Source organism: Oryzias latipes, chromosome 16 (assembly GCF_053564925.1).
Source record: "Oryzias latipes strain Hd-rR chromosome 16, Olatipes_Hd-rR_3.1".
Taxonomy (NCBI): Eukaryota; Metazoa; Chordata; class Actinopteri; order Beloniformes; family Adrianichthyidae; genus Oryzias; species Oryzias latipes.
The window spans coordinates 24,644,846-24,669,935 of NC_136252.1; the positions used below are offsets into that span (position 1 = coordinate 24,644,846).

The following is a 25,090-nucleotide window of genomic DNA, read 5'->3' on the forward strand; positions in this document are numbered from 1 at the left end:
CCATCCCATAATTGATGTTGATAACATGCGCGGTGGGAGGAAGTCCTCCATTCACTGACAGAAACTGGGAGTGCGTTTCCGAGAGGCCATCCCCAAATCAGCAAAGATAAAAGTGGAGCTGAAATGGCTTGTGGGATGGAACCAAGAGAAATGAGATACAGCAAATTAGAAAAGATTGGCCTGATGGACTTGGATTAGAAGGAAAGAGGTATATAGGGAGGGGATGACGAGAAAAGGAGGAAAATGAGGGAGTGAGTGAGTGCATATGTGGAAGATGGGGGAGAAATGGAGGGGGAGGTGAGGGGGGGACTCGGTACTTGGCAGTCTCTGGGTATCTCAGGTTCTCTCCGGCCGGGAAAGCGGTCGATATTTAATTGTTATTGCTAGCATGGAACGCACGGAAGCGGGGCCTGTACGAAAATTTCTCATTTATTTGGTATTCTTGTTTTCTCTCCTTTTCCTCCCTTCACCCACAGCCTCTCTTTGCGGGGTGAAATGGGGGTGGGGGGGTGGGCGTGTGCGCCACTGAGGGGCAAATGGAAGAGACTGGATCCATGGCTGCACCTGAAAGGGAAGAAGGGGCTCACAACCCGCCGTCCAATTCTCCCACGTTTTACTTCAGTCACTACACACCCCATGCCCACCACTAACACCCACACCTCACCCCACCTGTCCAAAATGAAAAATCCGCCATTTTCATCAAACGTCCAACCAAATATTATCTCCACTCCACTCCAGAAGATCGAATCTTATTTAGGGGAGAGGCGGACGAGATTTGCCATCTGTTTTCAAATTTCATTCCTCCGTGAACTTTATTTTCCCTCCACTTCGGACAAAATTATAACCCGATCGATCCGCTTTCTGGCCACCACCCGGTCTACACATATTCTCTTTACGCGCGCTCCACGCTGCGTGGGTCAATTTTCAACAACACAGGCGGCAGCTGATAGAAACTTAAACACAGCCGGGCTGCTGTGAGGCGGAGGTTTAGGCGCCTTCTCTTTTAACCTCCCCCTCTTACTTCGTGCGCTCTCAGCCTCCCATCCCTCCCCGTGCGCCCAGATCTCTCCACTCTGCGCGCTCTCCGTCGCACCTCTGCCCGCTCCTCCTCCTTCATTTGAAAAACTTTGTTTTTGCCGCCTCTTAAAGTGTGTGCTGGATAGCAGAAAGGTTGCAGTGGAGTCTCCTTTTCTTGTCAACTTTTTTGTCACTCCGAGGATAACTTTTCTCCTCCCTCTGTAGTCCTGCGCCCCCCCCCCCCCCCCCCGCGTTTCAATTTGTTCTTCTTGTTTTATCCGCTTCTCATTGTCGTTGCCACACATAGATCAAGCGTCTAACGAGCCACCAATGTAGTTTAATGCAAGAAGAAGAAGGAGGTGCCGTCCGATCTCCTAAACTGCACGATTTCCATCAGCCCTCTTTTACGCACGTCGTTAGGATTCCCGTCAAGCCAAGAGGGAGCTGCCGGACAAGTCAATGAAGGTGCATCGGTGAAGGTAAGAGCCCCACTTCCCTATTCTGGTACTGAAATATGACATTAATAATGGAGAAAGCCCCCAGAAACCCACGTCTCGTGAGAAATCAGAGGCTGTTTGATGTGGGAGAACCACGCGCATCTCCTGCAGAAATTGATTGATGCCGGCTGTTTACGCTTGTGCGCAAGAGTTGTTGGAGAGCGCGCAGCGTGCTTTACATCTCTGCTCAAGCAGACCCGCAACAAACCCTTAAAGAATGCTTTAAAGTGCGTTTTATATGCGTTTTACCCTATGGATTATACCTGAAAAGTAAAGCAGCTACAGAGAAATTGATGGACAAACTTGGACCAAGGGAACATTCATGTAAAAAAAAAAGTTTCCTAACTGCATAAATGATTCTAGGTGCAGGCAAACTTTTGTTTAGTTCTTCTTTCATCTTAAAAATGGGGCTGAATTGCTTTAATTTACAAGCTCAGATGCAAATGCTGTACTGCCAACAACTGGAAAAATGTTAAAAAGTGTACTTAATCCTTTTCAGATAATGTTGAAAGCTTTCTCTTTTTCTGACTTCAACTTATAAATGATGTGATGATAACTCACGTTAAAATTAGTGCTGTTTCTTGCCACGTCTTTTTTTGTAGTTTTGTAAACATAAATAAGAACTCAAACAAATGAAAACATGTATTTAATATTGAACTGAAGCAAAAGAGGATTCTACGTGACATAATAACCTAATTTATGATTCCATCTTTACTTTGAAATCTTATCTTTTTTTTTTAAAAAGAACAACCAAAAAATGAAAAACAACAACAGTTTTTACAATTTAACTGTCATCTGCTCCTTACACACTAGTCCTGTCCTGATCATAAAGGTGTTCAGAAATACCCTCTGGATTCTCATCATGACCTTTTGAACTTCATGTCGCATGAGGACAAATGTGTTCCCCTCTGATGTGCAGCATCAGTTTATTAGAAGGATATACATCAAAAGAACAGCATGAATTGTTTCCACAGTCCTAATCATTTCTAAAACCAAAGAGAGAATCTGCCTGTAATTGTGCAAAACTTAGACCTGTTTGGCTAAATTTCTGTTGATTCTGATTCACTTTCATTTGGTTTGCCCATTTTCTTCTGCTCTTTTGGACCCGAGCAGCAGTCTAAAACAAAGATGCCCAGATTTTTCTTCTCTCCGGCCACTTTCTCCAGCTCCTTCGGGGGAATCCCGAGGTGCAGGCCAGCTGAGACGTCTCTCCAGTGTGTCCTGGTTTGTGTTACCTCTAGATTTTTGAAAAGCTGCCGTAGTCATTAAATATAACTACGTATGGGATTTGTGATAGAAGTTTAACGCTCTTTAGCAATATCACTGCAGAGCAAAAGTGTGGAAACCTGATCGAGCATTGACTCACTTTATTCATTCAGTTTCTTTAAAAAATATAACTTATAAGCATCAGTTCTGAAGAGATCTCCAATGTTTATTTTAAAATCATCTCTGTCCTTTGAGTGTTGACCTTTTCCGAGATGGTTAACAGATTTTTACGTTTTTCAAATACTATGTTTACTGTTGTATTATTATATTAAGTCCATATCATTATAGTTATGGCTGCACGGTGGGGCAGTGGTTAGCGCTCTTGCCTCACAGCAAGAAGGCCCCCAGTTCAAGTCCCAGCTGGGGGACCTGAAAACAGAACAACAATGGGGGACCTTTCTGTGTGGAGTTTGCATGTTCTCCCTGTGCATGTTTGGGTTCTCTCCAGGATCTCCACCTTCCTCCCACTGTCCAAAAAAACAACATGCTTCATAGGTCAATTGTGATTGTGGCCCTGCAACAGCCTGGAAAACTGTCCAGGGTGTCTCCTGCCTTCACCCACAAGTGGCTGGGATAGGCTCCAACAGCCCAGTGACCCCAAAAGGGATAAAAATGGCAGAAAATGAATTATTCATTATAGTGCCACCACAGGCTGCACAGCAGACACCTTGATGGGTTTACTGAACAGAATTGATCTGGACTTCTCAGACGAATGTAAACTTTTTAATCCAATTTTTATTCTTTGTGGCAAATTTATCAATTTTTGTTCAATCATTAAGTATTTTTTTAAGGTTAGGGTGCAGTTATTGTCAAATTACACACATGGAATTGCTTCTAATTTAACCAAAAAACCTCTGTCTATTTTTTTCCACATATATATGTGATCGCTGATTACCACCTCTCCCTTTAGGTTTAGATAATGATTATGCATTCAAAAATATGAAGTCTGTGTGTTGATGTAGACACCTGTTAGGGAAGACATTAATATAGTTGATTCTCTATTTATTTGTAAAAGTAATAATAGAATTGCAGGAGCATAAACGTTTTCTCCAAAATTAAAGCATGATCTTCTAAAGGACTTAAGGTAAAGATTTGATAAACCCAATCGGATCTGGTCTAAGGTGTACCAATTCCATGCAAATCTAAAATGAGATGTTAACTAAAATGAAAGCAGACCAAAGAAAAAGTCTGGGACTTGTGTTAATAGAGACATCAAATGCACTAAATGGTCATAGTTACGGCAGAATTTTTTTTAATTGGAATTTTAATCTGGCAGCATGGGGTTTTGGTCAAATATTTACTGCAAACTGCTAATCCCAGAACACCTGTAATTTTCATGTAATCTAGAAAACACCTATTCTGTGGAAGTTGATAATGTTTTAATCAATATGGTCGCATTGTGTTTATTCTAAACGCCACAGTGCTTTGTATGAATCGAGCTTCAGAGAGGGTGTACAGCCCAGGAGTGGCCCCGCATTGATTAAGTATTAACTTCAGCGTTTCCAACACCCACTGACTTGTTTGCAAATGGAGCTCTATTTCCGAGGTATTCAAAAGCACGGACGCCAATATTTATAGAGGCTTTAACTGGTCCATTACAGTCAGTGGGAATGGTTCCACAGGGGGGGATGTAGCTCCCATAAAGGGCAGAGCAGTTTCGGTCCCATTCACTGAGCGCCTGACAGTACAGTCAATGGCTCCAATGATTCCTCGTCAGCTTTATGACCACATGGGCATTTATAGCTGTTGTGGGGTTAAAATGTAAGAATTAATAGATGCTAAGGGGTGGAAGGTGCTTTTTAAAATTTAGAATCTATGTTTGTACAGTCCATATTGTACCTGATGACAGATTTGACACTGACAATTGGGATAAGGCAAATATAAGTACAATTATAAAATCTAAAAAAATAACCTTTTTTTTTTTAACCGCAAAAATATTTTAGTTTGCAGAATATTGAAAAAAATAAAGTGGCTGTAATGTAATAAACTCTAAACTTTAGAGACCTACTCCAATGAAAACAGTGTTTTTAATATGTTCTTGTTGCATTGTTCTCATGATGGAGGATATATATAGAAAGAAAATTTAGCTTAAAATTTAGTTTCTGAGTATTTCTTTTTTCAAATTGTTGCGAATCAGGAGCAGTTGAAAAAATACTGTTTAAAAAATCTTGTAGTTGTCACATGCACACTACAATCAGCGGGCTACAAGCTCCCTGCTCTGCTCCATTCTGATGCATTCACTAGCAGACACATAGATCCAGGCACGTCTTCGTTTTCCTTGTCTGAGCTGGCTTCTGCCTCAAAGCTGTACAGCTAAATAGCTCCAATATTGCTCGCCATTTTTGTTGCACCACTAATGTTAGGTTGTGGGTTGTAAGGGGCTCTAAGCAGGCAGGAGGGTGGGTAAACAGAGGCATGATGGGAAATGAGGGCAGGCTCACTTCCCACCAACAACTCAGAGGCAAATTTCTAAGGAACTTCTGCCACTCTGCTGAAACTGTCCTAGAAAACAACACAGGAATTTGATTTTTGGCTGGACCACTTGAAAATGCTTTTAAAATAGATCAAAAGATGATTGGAATGGGACTTTAAGTCAAAAGAGATGCATGCAAGTTCAATTAGTTCAGGTTTTCATCCAAAAGTTCTTATTCCAGACTTGTTTTGCAACTTCTTTTTCTCCCTCTGCTTTCAAATCACGTTTCTTTTGCGTTCTAAACACTTTCATCAGTCCTGATGAGATTCTGCAAAATCTTGTCCAATTTTGTGCCCAAGTTTCCCTCCTTCATCTTTCACTTTGTTCCAAAAGGTCTTACTTTAGGACTGCATGAACCCTGTTTTGGAATCACTGACCCCCTCGACTCTCTCCGTCTCCCACTTAACCCCATATTTCACAGCTGAACTACGGCTAATTTCCTCTCAGTCCCGTGAACAGAGCACTCCATACAGCTTGAACACGCCTAATTACCCACAATTAAAGCCAAACGCTAACGAGAAAATTGCTCTGTTATGAAATAATTTCAAAAGAAATACAAAGAGGAGGGTAAATTGAAGCAAAAGTTGGGTGATAGCCTCGGGTTGGAGGGAAGAAGTTCAGTGTTTTCCCTTTGAGGAAGGTGGCATCCAAAGACTTCACTGGTGCCTGGAGCTGTGTTGTGCTGATAAACTCAGTTGTTGGTACCAAGAAGTACCAAGGACTCATTTTAGCAAGGAAGGAGTAGATGTGTGAACATTCAGCTGTTTTAATGTGTCGTCCTGTGTCCAAAGAAGTGCAGAATAGCTTGGAAAGGACTGGTTTTCTTTGAAGGTCCTGACATTTATGGGCCAATTTACTCCAGAAACACATCAGGGTTTGAATCATGAATGAAAAAGACTTAAATGGTATAAAAGAGCAAAGACACGGCATGACGATGTGAAACATGTTATTGTTCAGCACCACAAAATTTACTTGTTTTAACTCTTTAACACCAGAGCTTTAGCTCAAGTGTTTACATTCTTTCTACCACTGTTGACACAATTCACTTAATTCCAGCAGTTTCTGAAGCGGAGAAAATCAGCCTTCTGCTGATATGCAACATTGTACAGTAGTGAAGTGTCTACGTAATCACTGATCATGTCAAAGAGTTACGGGACGTCAAAGAGCGTGTGTTATTTGGGTGTCGCCGGCGACATCTCCTGTGTTAAAGGGTTAACAAGACTCACAGCAGCGAGGCTTTGTCCTCGAAAAAAAAAATTCTAATCCCATAAATGTGCCTCTTGCGCAGCTACTTGAATGAAGTCAACACAAGTATAACAATCCCTTGCAGGTGTGGATCCTTTGGCGAACCTCCAAGCAAGAGCTTTGTTATCTCTTCTTAAGTTCTTTGTTATCGCTAAGAAAAAGAGAGGTGAATACAGGTCAGTGGAAATGTAACTTCTTTAACGTTTCGCTTTTGGACAAGACACAAATCACTCTGTAAAGCTGACTGATTATGTGCTAGAAAACCCAAGTCAGCTGGTAAACAAGCTTGTTGATTGCAGTCCCAGATTGAGGGGACATGTTTAATGTTGTTTAAGGAAGAAGTAAAGAAAAGATTAGAGGTTGGTTGAAGTAAATCTCACCAACATAGAATTGTCCCCCTTGAAGTTAACATGTGTTAGTTTTGTCTAATAGTTTTTCTGCTTTAAAGCAGATTTCAAAATAATGATTTCACAGTTTAAACTCTGAACTTGACTGTGCTGAACCATATTTAAAGGAACGCCGCCTGCATTCCACCATGTTTCATGACCAAACAGGGAAAGTCTTGGCTCTGTCCCCTCTCGAAACCAATAGATTTTCAATATGTTGCCTGCACTCTGTGTGATGAGAAAACAAGGCTCGTCTCTAAGCTGATGCTTATTACATTTCATTTATTGAGGCAACTTGTGATCACTGTTCACGTCGCGACTCACTGACGTTCTCCAACAATGACCGGCACTCTCTTTAAAAAAGAGGGGCTTTGCAGAAAACAAATTCTGAGTTCCAAACTGGGCCAATTTATGGTCCATCCTTATGAATAAGAGGAAACTCAGTTTCTCTGCTGCGGTGCTCAACCGACTAAGCGTCTCAGCGCCTTAGGCTCTTCAATTTGTTTGCAATCCATTCAAACAATGTTAAAATGTTCCAATCTAAGCCAAAGTCATGGGTTTCATGAGGATTATGATCCAAAGCAGGGCTTAAAAAAACTAAACATTTGTGCTCCCTTTGTGTAGTGCCTTAGTCACAACTGCCCTACCGGAGGGGAAAACAGGCTCTCTGCAGGCAAAAATTAGGCAATTCTGTACTGGGCACACCAATGGCCTGCAGGAAATATAAAGGTCGATGAGCTTATAGAGAGGACATGTTCAAGCCCATCTTTTTCTGCGGGCATGCTGGGGGCGACAGATCGTAGGGAAAGCTTAAACATCATGTAAGGGTAAAGTAAGGGTGATGTAGGTGAGACGCAGGCATGTTGCAAGAATTTTTCATTTTTTAACCCCCCCAAACCCTGTGCACTGCGCAAAGGGCTCGTTAGTGCTGTTCAAATGCCTAGTGAACACTCCATCTTGCAGGCTGACTGTCAGAAATTAGAAAATTAGACAGAACATAGTTTGTGTGTGTATCCTGCGGGCGTCCTACGGACACAAACGTATCACCTACACACTCCATGCGTGCAGTATTTCCAAGTGGTCAGAAAGGAGACAATTTGTGCACCTAACTAATTACTAGACTCACATGAATGTCGGACTCCAGGCCTGGAGGCCCAGCATCCTGCTGTTTTTTTCAGCCTCCCTTGTCTGCTGCTGGTGTGAGAAGCTAGAATGACAGGCTAGCTTGAAAACACGCGGGACAACTGCCCTTCAGGCCTAGAGTTTGACACCTGTGGACAAAAGTGTGGCGTAAGGGCACCGTACAACAGCGTCACACATACATCACAAGTGTGTGCAACTTGCATTAACCTACAAATACTTCACGATGCACTTACAAAATGCACGAAAATTGTGCGTTCCATGTTCACGATGTCCCCTAAGGTCCAAGTCTCAAGGGGAACTGCAAGATTGACCTTTAAGGTACAGCCACTCTTCTCTATGAACATCCATGGGTTCAGACAACCTGTACAGGTCAAATCCCTGTACGGGTGCACATGAAGAAGGAATTATTCACGTGCACAGAGAAAATTACAGAGAAAATGAAATCTAGAATTCAAATCTGTCCCTCCACAAACAAACAAACTAGTACTAGACTGCATTTGAAAAATGTGATAATTCAAATAAAATTTGCATTTGTTTATTTTTAAAACTGTGATGTTGTTTAGGTATTCACAGATGATCTAAGACGTCAAACTAAAGCTTTGCAGATGTCCATATTTCAATTCAAGCGATGTTGATCTTGTTTTGGGATTAAACACTATGACCACGCCTGAATTTTCCTCACTACTCTCTAACACCTAAAAGATCATATACTGTGGTAAAATCCAGTGCCCTGAATTTCACCGTAATCCAGACACATGCTGGCTCCTTTATACCTTTTTTAACCCTTGTGCTATCTTAGATGACCCCACCCTTACATTGACGTGTTCTCCCTACCATGACAAAGGTGGATAAAGGTGGAAAGATTTCATGTAATCCATGGACACCAGTGAGGATCACAAATCATTGAAGAAAAAAAGTTCAGCGCACTGTCTAGTGGGGTCTAGATGACCCAACACCCAATGTTAAAGTGCCAAGGATAGCACAAGGGTTACAAACAGCAAATATGACATCACTCATTTGTCATTTTACGAAGACTATTTATTTAACTGTGTCCTGATGATGAAAACTTTGATGGTTTATTAAAAAATAAATGTAAATACACCTTTTTTTCAAATGAAAAGTCGTTGAACCACAACACATTATGGTCTGCATTCGCCAAATCTGGGGCTTCTGGGAAATTTCCATGGCACTGAATTTTGGAGTTGTTTATTCCCGTAAAAATTGTGAACATACCATACAGTGCACTTGTGACTTTGTTTGGAACCGCCATCTAGCAGCTGTCTGAACTGGGAAATCCAGATGTTAGAAGTGGATCTGCTGTAATACACCTGACCAAAGAACCAATTCCTGTCGCAGAGGAAGGAGCCAAGCCTCCAATCACCACCAACCCAACCTCCCAATCCAATCTGCGGTTGGCAAGATGAAACAAATAAAACACTAATTCGGATTATTTGCGTCCAGTTCACGTCACACGGCGCCACCTACAAGAGGGCCAAAAAGAGAAAAGGGCTATATGGTCTGGATAATTGGAGCAGTGCTTGTAATAAGTGCAGTGGCTACAGTGATAACAATTAGATTTGATTTCATTTGAGAATGCCTCCACAGCTGCTCCCCACTCACCCCCTTAACCCCTCTTTTTCCCTTCCCCCTCGTCTCCCTTCCCTTTCTCCTCTCCCCGTAGATTAAAGTGGGTGTGTTAATTCCGTGGTGTAGCGATCGAACAGCTCTGGCAACAATGGGAAATGGGCTATTGATCAGAACAGCTCAGATTAAGACTAGGCAGTGGAGCTCTTTCTTGCTCTCTTTCCCTTCCTTTTCTCCCCATTTCCCACCTTCTACCGCCTGTCTTCCTTCCTTCCGTCCCGTTTGTGCGTGCCCCTTCAACGCACACAAACACACTTTTGTCTTCCTGCCTCAAAGTAGAGTGTTTAAAGACCCACTCCGATGGAAATTGTGTTTTGGGTGTTTTTCGCATGTACATGTTGCATTTTTCTCATGGTGGAGGACATATATGAAGAAAAGTAAGATTAAAATAGCCTTTCTGAGTATTTCTTTATTTAAAGTTGTTATGAATCAACAGCAGACAGAAAAAAAGACTGTTGGAAAAAATGTGTTAGTGAGATGTAGAAACTGCCATGGCTAGCCCCAAGCTCCCTGCTCCGCTCCATTCTGATCCATCCACTTGGAGAGGACTAGATCCATGTTAGTCTTTGTTTTCCTCGTCTGGATAGCTCCAATGTTGCTCGCCATTTTTGTTGCACCACTACTGTTAAATTTGAGTTGTGTGGGGCTGTGAGCTAGCAGGAGAGAGTGTAAACACGGGGATGCTGGGAAGTGGGGTCAGGCTTACTCTGCACCAACAGTTCCACCCAGAACTTAGAAGTGGATTTCTGCTCAACTCTTGCCCATTTGCTGCAACCTTGTCCTAGAATACAATGCTTCTGTTTTTGTTTGTTTGTTTTTCGTGGCTTAAAATGGCTTAATCAACATTAGAAGACCACTGGGAACGCTTTTAAAATAGCTCAAAAGATGATCGGAGTAATTTCAGAGAAACCTTAAATCTCCAAGAAAGTCCAGTAACAATAAAAAAACAAAAACAAAAACCAAAGTAGCCTCAAGAGCGTTATCTTTTTAACAGCTCTGTCTGCTGCAGCATGGCGTCCGGTCGCATTACATCTCAGATCATTTAGTCACACCGAGACCCCCGTGCCATGCCGCAATTGAAATCCGTCATATCAAAACAGCTCACATCCCAAAATTAGCTGTCATGATTGTGCTTCAGGATGGAACACATTGAGTTTGCATTGAACAGACATAAAACATACCAAATGTGAGGAGACAGCAAATCCATACAGTGAAAAGTGAGCTAAGAATCCCCGGCTCTACTTATATTAATTAACTCAGTCAATGGGGATGTGATAGGTCCGTTTTTCATCCTCTTCCAGCACCTCCCCACTCTGTCACATATACCTCCCAGGTGTCAGAGGATCAGACGCCACAGCTGCTGAGCACAAACACACAGACACACACAGTCGGAACGTTCTGCTGTGAGATCAGTGGTTAGAGGTTACAGGCGTGTTTCGCTGTGTGTTGATGCGTGGTTTTGGCCTTTAAGAGTTTAAGAGTGTCAGAGGTGACAAATGCAACAAACACTCCATACAAGTACAAATACTGACATGCACCACAGGCACACACACACAATGGTTGCATCAATACTAGCATGACCCTCGGGGGACCCGGAGTATTGGCAAAGCTTTCATCTGCTCAGTGTGTAAGAGCCTGATATTCCCTACTCCAGACACCCAGACACGCATCCAAGGCTCACATATATGAAGAGGGAAAAACCAGCTTTACTCAAAAACGTACAATTTTGTGCGTCGTTGAAGGCAAAAACAGGTTCAAGAAGGGGAGAAGTGCTAGTCCAGCCAGGGGTTGACATGCAGAAAAAAACTGAGGAAGGAAGTTGACACTAGAGGGCGATAAAGAGATGTGTGCACAGTTTTAAAGATCAATGTATGGCTTTGACCATGACCATGTAACTACTGGTGCACTCACTTCCTTTTTCTGCCCACAATTTGTTTTGTTCCTTATCATTTGTGTATGAAAAAAGACAGATAAACAATAGATTAAGTCCCATTAGTAGTCACGCATATAAGTGTGTTAAATTTGTTCTCTGCATTTGACCCATCTCTTGGGGGAGTGGTACTCTGCAGGAAACGTTTGATGTTTTAACCCCCCAATCCAACCCCTTTACGCTGAGTGTCAAGCAGGGAGGCATTGGGCACCATTGTTCTTTGGTCTTTGTTATGACTCGTCTGTGGATTTAAACACACAACCTTTCAGTCTCAGGGCAGACACTCTACCACAAGGCCACTGAGCTGTTCAAGATACAGAGTAGCTTCCTCATCCAGAGTTTATTTAAAGCTCAACTTTTTGGATGTTTTTTTTTCCACAAAAAAAAATGTGAACGCATCTTTTTTCTGTAAAAAACATGCAATCTCCAGAATATTTAAACCTATGAATTTCCTCCTATGGTAGACTGGTAGAGTATGATTTCTATATACAGACATAGCTAACCTTTTGGCTATAAAATGTTGATACAGTATGATCTCCTCCTTTCTTTTGAGATCACAATTCAGATGTTTGTTGTCAAAGTCTTCCCTCCATTTTAAGCTCTCTTTTCCCATCGTCTGCTCTCCCGGTCCCTCTAACATAGACTCCTGCTCTCTGCCCTCAGCTGGGTTCCATTGGTTTACTTAATTGATTATTAAGTCGCTGATTGGGGATCAATTAAATAATTAAAGTTTGTTAAAGCCAGAGTCGATTCGGCAGGAGCACATCTGCATGTGTGGGAGATTTTGCATATAGGTGCACATTGAAAATGTTGAATGTTTGTTCTTGTTTGCCAAAGATACTCTGCCCGTTGGCATCCACTCCTAAAAATCCAAGTTTTTCAAAGACTCGTGGAGGTAGAGGAGAAAACGCAGCTGCGCTCAGGTTTAATCTTGAAAATCACTGATTCATCCTGGAGTTTAGCGCCTGAAAGCCATCAAAGACGCCACTTGCGTTTGTTTGTGTTCGGAGAGCTGGATTGAGGAGGTGTGAGGAGGGCAACTTTTTGGTGACAAGGCAGCAATGATAGGTAACAGCGCGGGTGGAGGCACCCTGAAGGGGGGGGGGGCTCCTGTGGCGGCAGCATGAGAGCCCTGAAAGGAGAGACGAACACACACTCACAAAGCCAGCACTACACACTGCACACTCACATACCTCATATATGAGACTCAGGAGCGGAAACGGGTCGAATCCTACTTCAAATTCTCTTTCCTCTCGGCTTGTCGACCGGGGAAAACAAACCGACCCGAGGCAGAGCGAATGGGGATTTACTAATTAACTACTTTCGCGCGCGCACACTTACACACACACACACTGACTCCACAAAGAGGGAGAGAGAGAGAGATGACAGAGAGAGATGCACACCTCCTCTTCTCACTTCTCCTCCCCCCTCCCTCCGCTCTCCTCCCCGGGTTCAGGTTGGTAGAGTGCGCCTCTCCGGTCGCTGCGTCGGTGCGCTGTCAGACTGAATGCGTGTGGATTGACTGGTCGCACTTCAGCCGCTCAGAACAGCACTTCCTGCAGAGAAAACCGGAGGTTGGTTGCGTCTTTTACTTTTTTTCTTTTTTGTATAGAATGTTTAATTTTTTTCCCATCTAAGAAATTTTGTTTAAAACATGTTTTTGTTATCGTCCTCTGCTCAAAATATGTGAGTTGTTGGAATATTGTTGAAATATGAGAATTGTAATTTTGTTGTCCTAAAATAAAAGAAAAAGTTGGAGCGTGCGTAATAAGCTATTGACCTGGGACAGTTTGAGAAGAACTGGCTTTATTTAGTCAAAACTAAGTTGTTTTTTTTTCTTTTCAAAGATTTTTAATCGCCAGACATGTCGTAAGCAGGAGTGGAAGGAAGTCCCGCTTGTGCGTTCAGCTGTCCGCGTTGGCCCGGATTAGCCTTTTGAATGTCTCTATTTGTTAAGGCGTGCAGCTCTCACCTCCACGCCGCTGCATCAATCAGTCAATTAAACAGTCATTCACGCGGTGAGCTGCACGGGACTGAGGCCGGGCACCCCCCACCCCCTCCCATTCTCCCCCTCTGGCCTAATCTGTGCGCAGCTCTGAGCGCGCAAAGAAATCCGCGACTTTCAGTCCCAGATGTGGAGCGACATTCGTCAGAGTTGTGCGATTTTGCGCGTCTTTTTTCTGGATTATGATTTATTTAGCACTTCGGATTTGTTGTCAATGTAATCGGATTAATAATTTGAATTTTGCAAACCGTTGGGGTGATCATTAAATCCACATGCGCACCTTTGAAGCATGCAGACTTTTGGAGAAAAACTCTGAAAAACTTGCATAAAATGAATAAAAGTACTTTATATTCTCATACAATATGATCTGTTACCATCAACAAACAAACAACAATGAAAGCAAACGATGAGTAATAAATGCCAGAAATATTTCTGTTTGTTCCAGACAACCTCTGATTTGCGCGCGCTTCCAGACTCGCTTGGGAATTTATTTTAGAAGTGTGCGCATCGATATGATGCGGACTCAAGCATGAGCAAAATAAATATAAATATATATATATTTGGAATAATCTTTATTTGATTTGGCCTCTCCTTCATGTATGTTATTATTTTTGGTATTTTTTAGGTGTTTGCCCCCCGCACAACTTTGATGCATATTTATGCGCGCCGTGGGTGTACTCCATCAATTATTTGTGTCAGTATATTTCCAGATAAACAGTGTTTGTAAATCAATACATGCATGTAACTATTGCAGATTAAGAGGTCGATCAATGGGTTCGGAGCAACCCCAACCCATGTTGTTGTTTTTTTTTTCTGGCGCCAGTTTTCCACTGATAACTTTACTCCACACTTAGCCTGACTCCAAAAAAAAAAAACATTAAAATAAAAATGTGAAAAAAGTTTTTAAAAAGTGTGCACAGTGCACGTGCCTAAGGGAGAAGTTAAAAGGTGTAGAATTTTGCCTAATTTTCCAATTTGAAAGAGGCATACTAATATTTAAGAAATTAATTATAATGAGTAATTAGATTTAATGCAAATATGCTAATAATTATAATTGTTTTAAAATTATTTACATTTATTGAAGATCTTTTTGAAATGTTTCATAATTAATTTTATACATTTTAGACATCAAATATTTTATACCATTTTTTTCTACTTTAGTTCATCTAGTCTGTTTGCGCTTGGCCTGTAACAGGCCGTCCCGCCTGAGGTCTCAGGAGCCTGTTGTGTCCGTGTCGTGTGTGTGTGTGAACTCTGTGCCGGATAATTGGATTATGTCGCAGCTCTTTGTGCCACTGATGGCGGGCCGCTTTCCCCGTCCCCTCTGCTGTCAACAGCAGGTGGAAGCATTCCCGTCATTAAATGGCATTTTGAGAAATTTCTCCCCACGTCACTCACCCTCCCCTGATTGATCCCTCACCTCTCCACGCATTTCCCCTCGTTAACTCATCACTTTTAGTAAATATGAAGGAAGACGATCCAGGTAATAATAAAAATATCTTATTTAATCTTTAAATGTTTTTTTAAGTTATCTAAATGAAATTATTATAATTATTTGTATTATTACTATATCGGAACGTTCACTCAACAAAATGTTAAAAGTAAAGACTTTATTTCTATCAAGCTTTTTTCATACATTTTATGCCTAACTATTATGAATCTACGTTTCAATTTCTGAATAATGAAAATGTCGACGGCCAATTATAATGTTAGCTTTTTTTTGTCTTTTTAGATTTTTTTCAGTTATAGTTTTAACTGTCCCCGACACATAGTTTGATATGCGGTTTTGAACTACGTTTGTCTTCGACTTTTAAGTTATTATAAATTTTCCAAAAAATATTTGATTTATACTTTGGAGTAAAGCCGGTCGAAGTTTTTTTTTTTTTTTTTTTTTTTTAAACCCTCGACCTGAAAGGTTTTCACATTCCTTCATCTTCCTCATCCACCTCCCTAGTTAGTAAAAAGAACATTTTAACAGCTGATGAATGGGTTTGATTATCTTTTTTTCTCGTAAAAAATGTTATTTTTCATGTTTTGTTGTCTGTAAAGCAGTTTGGTATGATCAAAGTGCGGCTAGTTAATGCGGTCAATAATCTTTCCAGCAAGCGTCTCATGTATCGATGACAAGCCTCCCGCCGTGCTGCGTTCAGGTGCCTCCGTCTGCGCGCTGAATATCGCGCGCGCAAGGACAGGCGTTGGTCCGCAGCGCTTTCACTTCCAAACCCAAACGAACTTCAGATGATTTGAATCATCTATTCTTTGAGTTAACAAGATCACCAATTCTGATAATCATGACATCTTCCAATATCAGCTGTTTGTTTGTAACTATTGGAGAGTAAACAGACAGTAGGATGATTGATCTCCGGTGTGTGAAGCAGCAGAGGTCCGGCGGGGGTGAAAAAAAACACGAACGCCTGGACCGGCTCCAATCAGCTGGGTTGAAGCGCCACATATCTGCTTCAAGCCCTTTCATTTTACTCAGATGGATGGAAAAAAAAAACACTTTTAACAGAAGACATGATGACGCTTGTCATTTGTTTGTTTCAGTGTCGCCTTTGCGCAGTGAGAACGCAGCACTTCTGTTCCCTCCGCGCGCCTTCATCCCCGGATCGGATCGAGCGCACCGGCGACCAGACTCCTGTTGAACCCGAGCGGAAGTGATCGGGCTTCGGCCTCAGGTGCATCTCTGAGGCGGAGCGACGTGGAGGTCCAGGTGGGTGAATTTCCTCCACTCTCTCACGCTGGAAAATTGTTTCCTGCGTGCGCTCACGCCTTCCCTTCCTATGCGCTCTGATCCAAACAAAAGTTTGGATGGATTAAGATAAAAATATGAGATTAACAGCAAACAGAAGTTTTCAGTTTGACCAGAGATGTAGTTTAAAGCCACAGCAAAAATCATAAGTAAAATGTTGACGTTCCCAATTTAAGATGACTACAGATAAACAAGAGTAGTCACAAAAATATGTCCACTTTTAACTCTGAACCATCTTTTGTGAAGCCCTGAATTCTCCAAATAATCAAAGATGTTTGTTCGCATCCTCCCGGCTCATCTTTGCTCTCCCAGTTCACCCTGTCTGATATTAGCCCCTTAGCACAACTTACATTTGTGATTCATTACTCAAGACTCCTTACTGTTTTCCAGCAGTAACACGTGTCAAATTCACTGCCTGTGGGCTGTTTCTTCACTATTTGCACGTTCTTTTCAATCTAACTGCCCCTTTCTATAGCTGTTGTTCCCTCGTCATGTCTCGCTGCCACACCTGGTAACTACAACTTTGTGCGCAATAATAACAGCCCGATGTATCCATCTATCTCTCTATCTATCCTGTCGGCAGTTAGTGGAGTGGCTGAGAGACTTGGAGCCGTGAAAGGTCAGTTAATCAATGGCTCACAATTTGACAAATCCCAGTGACTCTTATCATCCTCACAGGCGTTTAGGGCCAAAAGGAGGACCACCGAGATAAATGCTTAATCTTGGCTGCTCAGGGAGAGACCCAACAAGGACATTGAGTACTTGTAAAGAAATGGGCCTGCAGAGACGTTTTAGGAACTTTGGGGGGGAGGCAGGGGCAAAGCTGACCAAATGTGCCTCCGTAAGGGAAAGGACAGCTCCAAGTTCGGTCTGTCAAAGAAACGGGCGACTTTGTTGCCCTCAGATCACAGAACTTGCCTTTTGGGCTGACAGAAATCCTGCTTCGGCTATGGCATTGCTGCTGTCGTGTGTCAAGTTGAGAAAGAAAAAAAGAAAAGAGGAAAACAAAGGTGTATGAGTGGTAGAATTCTCCTGTGGCATGTTAGCCCGCCTGCAGCAGTGTGCAACCAAGAGGAAAATGAGCTTTTGTCCACAAGGCTGGTCTTTCTTCCCTCTGTTTTTTTTTTTTTTTTTGAGCTGCAGGGGTTTGGAAGTTGGCACAATTGGCCTTGCACCTTTAGTACAGATCACCCTGGTGTGACATGGAAACTGTTGTTTTGCTGATCTTTCTGCACTTTTTTTTAATCTCCGCTTGCGGTTTTGTAATCCAGTTAACACTCAAATTGCCACCACCAAAGCAGCTGCCTCCAATTTGTGTTTTCAGTTTCTGTCTGAGTGCCTGTTCAGTAGATCTGGAGCTCCATGAACACCGGCGCACGCCTCAACCCTCTACCGCCGTCTCAGTTCAATGTAATTCAATTGAGATTACTTGAAGTGGCATGACAGCAGATTCCTAGTATTGTCAAAGCACTTAGGAGGCAATGACAGGACCACATCGACGTGTTCTAAACACAACGCCCTGCAAGAGGCAGAGCCCATCCAGACTCTTAGGTGTGCTGATGGAGTGGAGGGGACAGCTGGGTCAAAGAGTCCGTGGAAAAATGACATTAAGGATGTTAAAGTCTCACTCTGATCATCTTTTGATCTATTTTAAAAGCATTCCTAGTGGTCTTTAGTTAAGATTATGCCGTTTTAGGCAAAATAAAAACAAAACGTTTCTGCAGAGTGGCACAAGTTAATTAAAAATTCGTCTCTGAGTTGTGGGCGGGACTGTTTGTGTGGAGTAGGCCTTGCCCCTACTTCCCATCATCCATCAGTTTACATACTATCCCGCTAGCTTGCAGCCCCTCCCACCCCCAGCCTAACATTACCAGTGCCACAACAATGGCGACCAATATCAGAACTATCCAGCTGTACAGTTCTGAGCCTGATGCCAGCTCAGACGAGGACAATGAAGACGTACATGGATCTAGTCGTCTACAAGCAGATGAATCAGAATGAAACAGAGCAGGCTTGCAGCCTGTTGCAGGTGATACGTCACACCTACAAGCTTTTTCCAACAGCATTTTTTGTCTGCTCCCGATTCACAACTATTTAAATAACAAAATACTCAGAAATGACAATTTGAGCTTCAATTTCTTTATAAAAGTCCTCCATCACAAGAAAAAGAACATGTTTAAAACAACTTTTTCATTGGAGTGGGTCTTAAAAGGATTGAAAGTTGCGGAAAGAATGTTAAAAGGAGAGGAGAGAAATGAGGAGCAGAGCCGAGGCATGACGGAGTCTATAAAGATGAAAGAAAGATGAGTGATGGAGAGGTTCAAGACGGAAGGAGGGAAGTTAACCAGGGAAAACAAGGGGGACAGAGAGGAACAGGTGAGATGAACGGGATGGAGAGAGCACTGGAGGGAAAAAAGAGAAAACGTGGAATAAAGAACGCGAGGAGATGGGGAAGGAGGGGTGAAATGTAAAAGAGTGATGCAGGAAAGAAGAAAATAGGAAGAAATTTACTAGAAGAGAGATGAAGTCGCCTTGTCCCCGGTCAGTCATTAATCCGATTTAAGCGCAATTAAGGTGAGACTGATTCTTTCCTAGAGAGAAAGAAATAGATGGAGAGGGTGAAACGAGAAAGGAGGAGTGGAGGGGGATGGGACTGAGTGATTGAAAGCGAGAAGTGGGGAAAATGAAACAGGTGTCTGAAATCCAAAAGCCAGGAAATGTACAAATTAGGGGCAGAGTGCTGTAAACCTGGACCAAGAATCAGAGTGATTGGTTTACTTTGGGACTCGCTGCTTTTATTGTTTGCACAGCTGTAGTGTTCTTGAGTCTGAACAGTAGAGCTCTGCGTCTTGTAAAGCTACATAAAAAAAGGGTATGTGATGTGCGTTCAAACACGCTTTTAGCGTATGGTGTTCACACTGGACAAGCATGGAGAGTCTTTAATTTTTTTTATTTTGCAACTGTTTACCAGTGCATGTCCGCCACCTACAGTTGGAAGAGGCTTGGTGCGAAATGTTGAAGCAGTGCAAATCTCAGGAATCTTGCTCAAGGTTTTACTTTCACAGCTCTATCCCGATATATGAAAGACTTGGTACATGCACAATTCCTGCCAGGCAATAACCGCAATTTCGCCTCAACGATCAATTTTCAAATGGTTGGCACTTCCGTTAATCAAAGGGGTTGTCATCCATACGTCACTACCAAATCCCTTATTGGTCAAAGTTTGACCACATTCAGTGGCCACAAGCTTTGTACCTATAGCTCAAAAACTTGCATAGCTACATATGAGCGTGAGACGTTTGAAAGCCCGTGTTTACATAGGTTTTTCATTGGAAGTGGATGCTTCAATGAGTGTTGCTGAGGGCGCTGTGACGTTTTAAAAGAACTCCAATGGAGAAAATTGATGAATCTCCTTTAAATTGGAATTAGAAACTAAATTAATGTTGAGTTTCCTTTTATTTTCCCCTTCCTCCTACTGCAAAACCGACCTTTCTAGTCCCTACTTGTTGTGCTCTGCTGTTCCAGATGCATATCAGGGGTCTCAGGGTTGACAGAGGGGTCCATCTACTGCTGTTGCATTTCTATGTCTATTGGGAGATGGTGTTCCTGATAGCTTGCCCATCTGACACGTACACAACAGTACATAAATCAAGCGCACATCCACGCTTTTGCTCCATTTATCTCCCACTGGAGCGCTGCGGTGATAGCAGGCCGCTCTGCATAGAAACAGTGAGAGGGAGAGGTCTGTCTCGTTAAGTTGCAAAGTAATGGGTAGTTGCAGAAAGGTTTGTCTCCGTTGCTGCCTTCCCCTTTTGTTCAGGCTTTTCCAGCGTTTGTGCCTTCTTTGTTAGATGCGGCTGAATTGCGCGTTGCACCCACAGCTACCAGCATAATTGCTGCTCCACTCAACTGCAGGACAACAGCATGTTATTAGAAAGCTCGTTAGGGCAAACAATCGAGCAAATTGAGAGATGAGATTGTACATTTTGTTTGCTACATTTCAGGGTCTTGGATGGAAATGGCGTTACATGGTTTCGATTGACTTGCATCAAAGCTGAATGCATGTTTTTCTGAAAGGTTTTACTTTTTGTCTTTAATAGGCAAGTAGATTGTTTGCATTTACTGCCTGTTGTTGGTGCTTTTTACTGCGTCGTACTTCTTACACTTCTCTTTTGCTCCTTTTAAAGATTCGCCATACTTTTTCGGTGACACGTCTATTGCTGTTTCTGTGGCTCATCACAAGTCTCAGATTGAGTGGCCATTTGGCTGCTGTTGACAGGAGGGAGCAGCTATTGACAGGGCCCTGCCGGGGAGGCGTGTCTCAGGCCCCACGTCCAAAGCGTTTGTGGCGTTTAATACACTGTAGCAGTGGTCCTCGCAGCTCTCGCCCTGCATGCTACTGCCATAAGGATCAATATGCACTGGGTTAGAGAGAAATGGACCATCTGATGCACAGTCAGAGGAGGGGGGAGAAGGAGGGAGAGAGGCAGTACTCGTGAGGAGGATGGGGTAATGAAAGGATAAAGATAGAAACATTGGAAAAGAAGAGGAGACAGAAAGTCCAAAAGAGAAGGGGAAATGATTAGAAGGCTGGTTAAAAAGACATGGAAGCAGAGGGATGCTCAGAGCAGACACAGATAGCAAGGGAAAGAAAGTGGTCGGCGCTTGAAAGAGACATTCAGCTGGGAGAGAAAACAGATTGGAGTGAACGGGGGTAGACACTGAAAAAGAGGAAGACTCCAGACACCAGGGAGGAAACACAAAGGAAAGGAAAAAAGACATAAGGGAAGAGACGAGTAGGAGATAGGAAGGGAGAGGGGAGTAGAAGAAAGGAGGGGGGGGGAGAAAAACAGAGAGGCAAGGGAGGGTGCCGGGGAAGGATGAGGAGGAAAAGAGGAGAGGGGGGTAAAATTTCCATCAGGTTTTCAATTGGAGCGGATCAATAGTGTATTAGAGCTCACCTTGACCCCGTCTCCCCCCCCTCTCCCCGACCCAGCACACAGGCCAAGCTACTCTCGCTCACAGCAGGGGACAGAGAGGGGGAGAGATTGCATTACGGGCTCTCTGTCTTGGGCCAAAGTGGCAGAAAATGGCACAATAAAAGCAAGAGCGGGCGGAGAAAGAGGAAAACTCGGTCGCAGTGGGCAGAAACAGAGAAAGTGGGAGATGGGGAGTTGGAGGGAGCAGAGTGAGAAACCAGCGGGTGTTGTCGCTCTTGTTTTGGACGGAGCTTTCTGGGGGGATGAAACTTGTTGGGCGCCTTAACGTGTGCATGACTTGAGTGCAGTTGGATCACTATAGCACTCAAAAGGATAGATTAAAACAGTTGTTGCCCACACGGATCGGGTTGATGCACACATGCATATACACTGTAAAGCAAAACACAACGTTTCAACATAAAAGCATGAGTTAAAGGGCTGCCTCACAGTTTGATTTGTTGTGTTAACATAACCTTTTGTTGTATTCAATTAAAATATCTTGTTTAACCAAAGCAATGATGATTTATTCTGATATAGATTTTTAGGTCATGTAAACTTCTTTTGGTTTGTTATAACTTTTTTTCTCAACTCATTTAAAAACTTAAATTATGTTAAGCAAGGGGTTGCAATCAAATTAAGTAGCAAATATTATTCAAAAGAACTCACTTTTTTTTGACTAGACCTAAAGAAGACTATAAAAGAATAAAAAATTAGAACTACAATAGCTGAACACCAAGATTCCTCCATTTTCTTAACCTGCTGAATCCGTTTTCGGTCTGTCTGAGTCTAACCTCTGGCCACTGTTGGATGAGGGCAGGGTACACCCCGGGCAGGCTACAAGTGTGTTGCGGGGCCAGACAATCAATCTAAGGGCAATATAGAGTAATAATTCAGTTTATGAGTGTGGAATGAACATACAAACTCAACACACTGGGATTTAGACCAGAACCTTCCCACTGTAAGGTAAGAGTGCCAACCACTGTGCCACCATGCTTGGAGTCTGAACTTCCCAAGGCTTTATCTTATTCTTCTTCTTTTTCTGAGTAAATAGCTAATATTTTCCGCTTAGCGCCATCTAATGGTTGCAAATTGGAAGGGCTAAAAGAAAAGAAGATTGAACTTCCAATGTTAAATCAATTGAACGTAAAATCTCATATTAAGACGTTTTGTTTCGCTAAGATGTATTTGACTTAAAGTTTTAATTGTGCCAACAACGTGACCAAGAGCTTGTTCTGTTTAATTACAATAACACTTTAAAACAACAAAAATGTCAAAATGCAATTTACAGTGTAGGTGCAGGGTCACCGGGATTGTCTAAGCTCAGCCAAGCCAGTATCGACAAACGCAACTCTTGTTTTTCTCTCCAGGCTAGTGGGGATGTTGTGTACCTAAATGATTAGTCTTCAAACCATCACAAACCATAAAAATATGTATTTTAAACATCAAAATATGTGTAAATGTACTTGGTGAATTGATTTGCATCACCATATTCATGTATATTATGTCCTAATGCTTTATTTATTTGCAAGTTTGAGCCAAATGAATTAAATGTATCCAGAGAAAAGTTAGTTATTTTGAGATATTGATCTGGGATACCAAAATGGATTTACCTGCCAACAAATTTTCACTTGGATTCTTTTGAGTGCAGGTATTTTGTTCTGACTGATTCCAAAACCAAAAATGTCCCATGACCCCAAAAAAGTTGTATAAGTTACATCAGAGACTCTCTTCTCTGGCCCCTGAGCTCTATACCACCCTGCCTGTTTTCAGCTCTCCCTGCACCTCTTGCTGCTGAATACCTGAACCAGGTATGGTCGGCTAATCCAAGTGAGTGATGTGGTCGGCAGAGGGAAGTGTAAGACAGACAGGGTGGGAGATCTCAAAAACCAGAGTTGGATAGCCCTGATTGACATGTTAAAGTATTAAAGTAATTAAGTTTAAAACATTGTTTTGATCATTACTTAAAAGATATTTTAGTTTAAAATCTGAAATCTGCACACATGTTAATCTCAGATTACAGAGGTTCAATACTTGAAGTAAAAGTATAAATGTAATTTCAACTGTTTAAAAATAAACTTTCATGCAAACTGCAATTTTTCTGCAAAATTACCCTGGCAGAATCAATAAAGAATAAACTTTCAGATAAAAATTAGCTTTGCAAAAAAAATTCAGCTCAAGTTTCAGATTGCTGACATACACCGAACCAACATATCAATTGTTTTTTTTGAGCAGTTTAGATACATATATATTCTATATTCTTTTTTATCTGTCATGAGTGAAACTGTAACCTGCTTACCTGTTCATCATTAACCTTTTGATCAATACAATTATTAATCACTGTTACTGTCATTTTCCTGTCTGCCATGTCTTTTTATGTTACTTTGAAACAAAACATGTAACTGTCTCAAACATTTGTGATTTTTATTAACATCAAACTCCCATTTTAAGTACAAACGAAGGACCTGACAGCATCCCAGAGTGCATAGTAAATCTATAACTATCAGTTGGTGTTATAGTTGTTATCTGTCCCCTCTTCTCTTCCCATTTCTTATATTCTCAAGTTAAATTGCCTTCCCCTACCTTTTTCATTGACAATCAAATTCACTTCACATTTATTGTGAGTTCTGTCAGGCCTGCACGATAAATTCAACATATTGGTATAAATTTGGCTCAAAAGAGTTTATATCTATACACCTGGAGTGTCCAATTGGAGTAGTTTAATTTAAGTCCCACAATCATTTATTTGTCTGCTCCTGACTTACAACAATTTAACCAAAAAAAAGACTCAGAAATGCAGTTTTAGGCTGTATTTGTCCTCAATCATGAGAAAAATGCCACAAGGAAATGTTAAAAACATCCAAAACACAATTTTCATCAAATCGGGTCTTTTACCCCCACTGTTACATGTATATCTCCACAAGAAGCCCTCTGTTTCTCTATAGCACGACTGCTGGACATAAAAAGTTGGGAACAAACTAAAAATAGGCTAAACATTTGCACAAATTTGTTTGTGTGCCCAAATTGCACACCTGTCCTCCATCACTGCAGGGCAGCAACTTGAACTGCTTGAGGAGGACAGAGGCGGTGGACTGGAGGAGGCGGTGATGGGGCGAGAGGTTGAATGAAAAAAAATTGATCTGGGATTTTAGCATTTAGACACAGTTTACAAAGCGATATTGAGGGGAGTCAGGGGGACTGTGCGGGGGTGGGAGTGGGGGTGGCACTTAACTTTACAATAGGTCAGCTCTGTCTCTAATTCTGTTACTAACTGTAACCCTGGTGCCCTGACGTCTGGGCTATGCTTCTGGAAAGCGAAAAGTAAAATACAATCCTCCGCTTCTCTCAGCCATTCATCTTTTGGGGTGAGCGCGTGACGCGGCTGTTTAGACAGCGGCTTGTTTGTAAACGCGCGCGCCCACTAGCAGCGCCGTCCTCAGTCTCTTCTGCTCATTTCCCAACGCCGCTCTCATTGTCACCCACCCACACTCCAGCGCGCGCGCGCGCCGGGGCGCCCGACAACAACGGCGCGCGCGCGCACGCCTGTGTCAAACGCACAGTTACACACAAACTCCGTCCCTCTCACTGAGGGAAGGGCCGGGGGGGGGGGGGGGGGGGGGGTAGTAGAGAAAAAAGAAATCGATCGCCGGGGATAGCGGTGCGCGTCGGAGGATCGTATCTTGTCAAAATAATATATTACCCTCATCCCCGCCTGATCGATGCGCTGGATTAGGGACGGAGGGCCCCCTCTCTCCC

At 42.4% G+C, this 25,090-nt stretch overlaps 1 protein-coding gene across 4 annotated transcripts in view; it reads left to right on the forward strand.

Annotated features, from left to right (window-relative positions):
- The first annotated feature begins 1,063 nt into the window (after positions 1 to 1,063).
- The window catches only part of erfl1 (Ets2 repressor factor like 1), a 55,425-nt gene continuing 31,398 nt past the window's right edge, over positions 1,064 to 25,090 (forward strand). Inside the window, exons 1-2 of one of the 4 annotated variants that reach the window (XM_078933575.1) lie at positions 1,064 to 1,496; positions 16,154 to 16,319. The gene's annotated coding sequence lies outside the window, so the exon portion shown is untranslated. Of the gene's footprint in view, positions 1,497 to 13,035; positions 13,176 to 16,153; positions 16,320 to 22,191; positions 22,301 to 25,090 lie in introns of those variants that run through there. The other 3 variants (XM_004078236.5, XM_078933576.1, XM_078933577.1) reach the window with 3 other exon arrangements.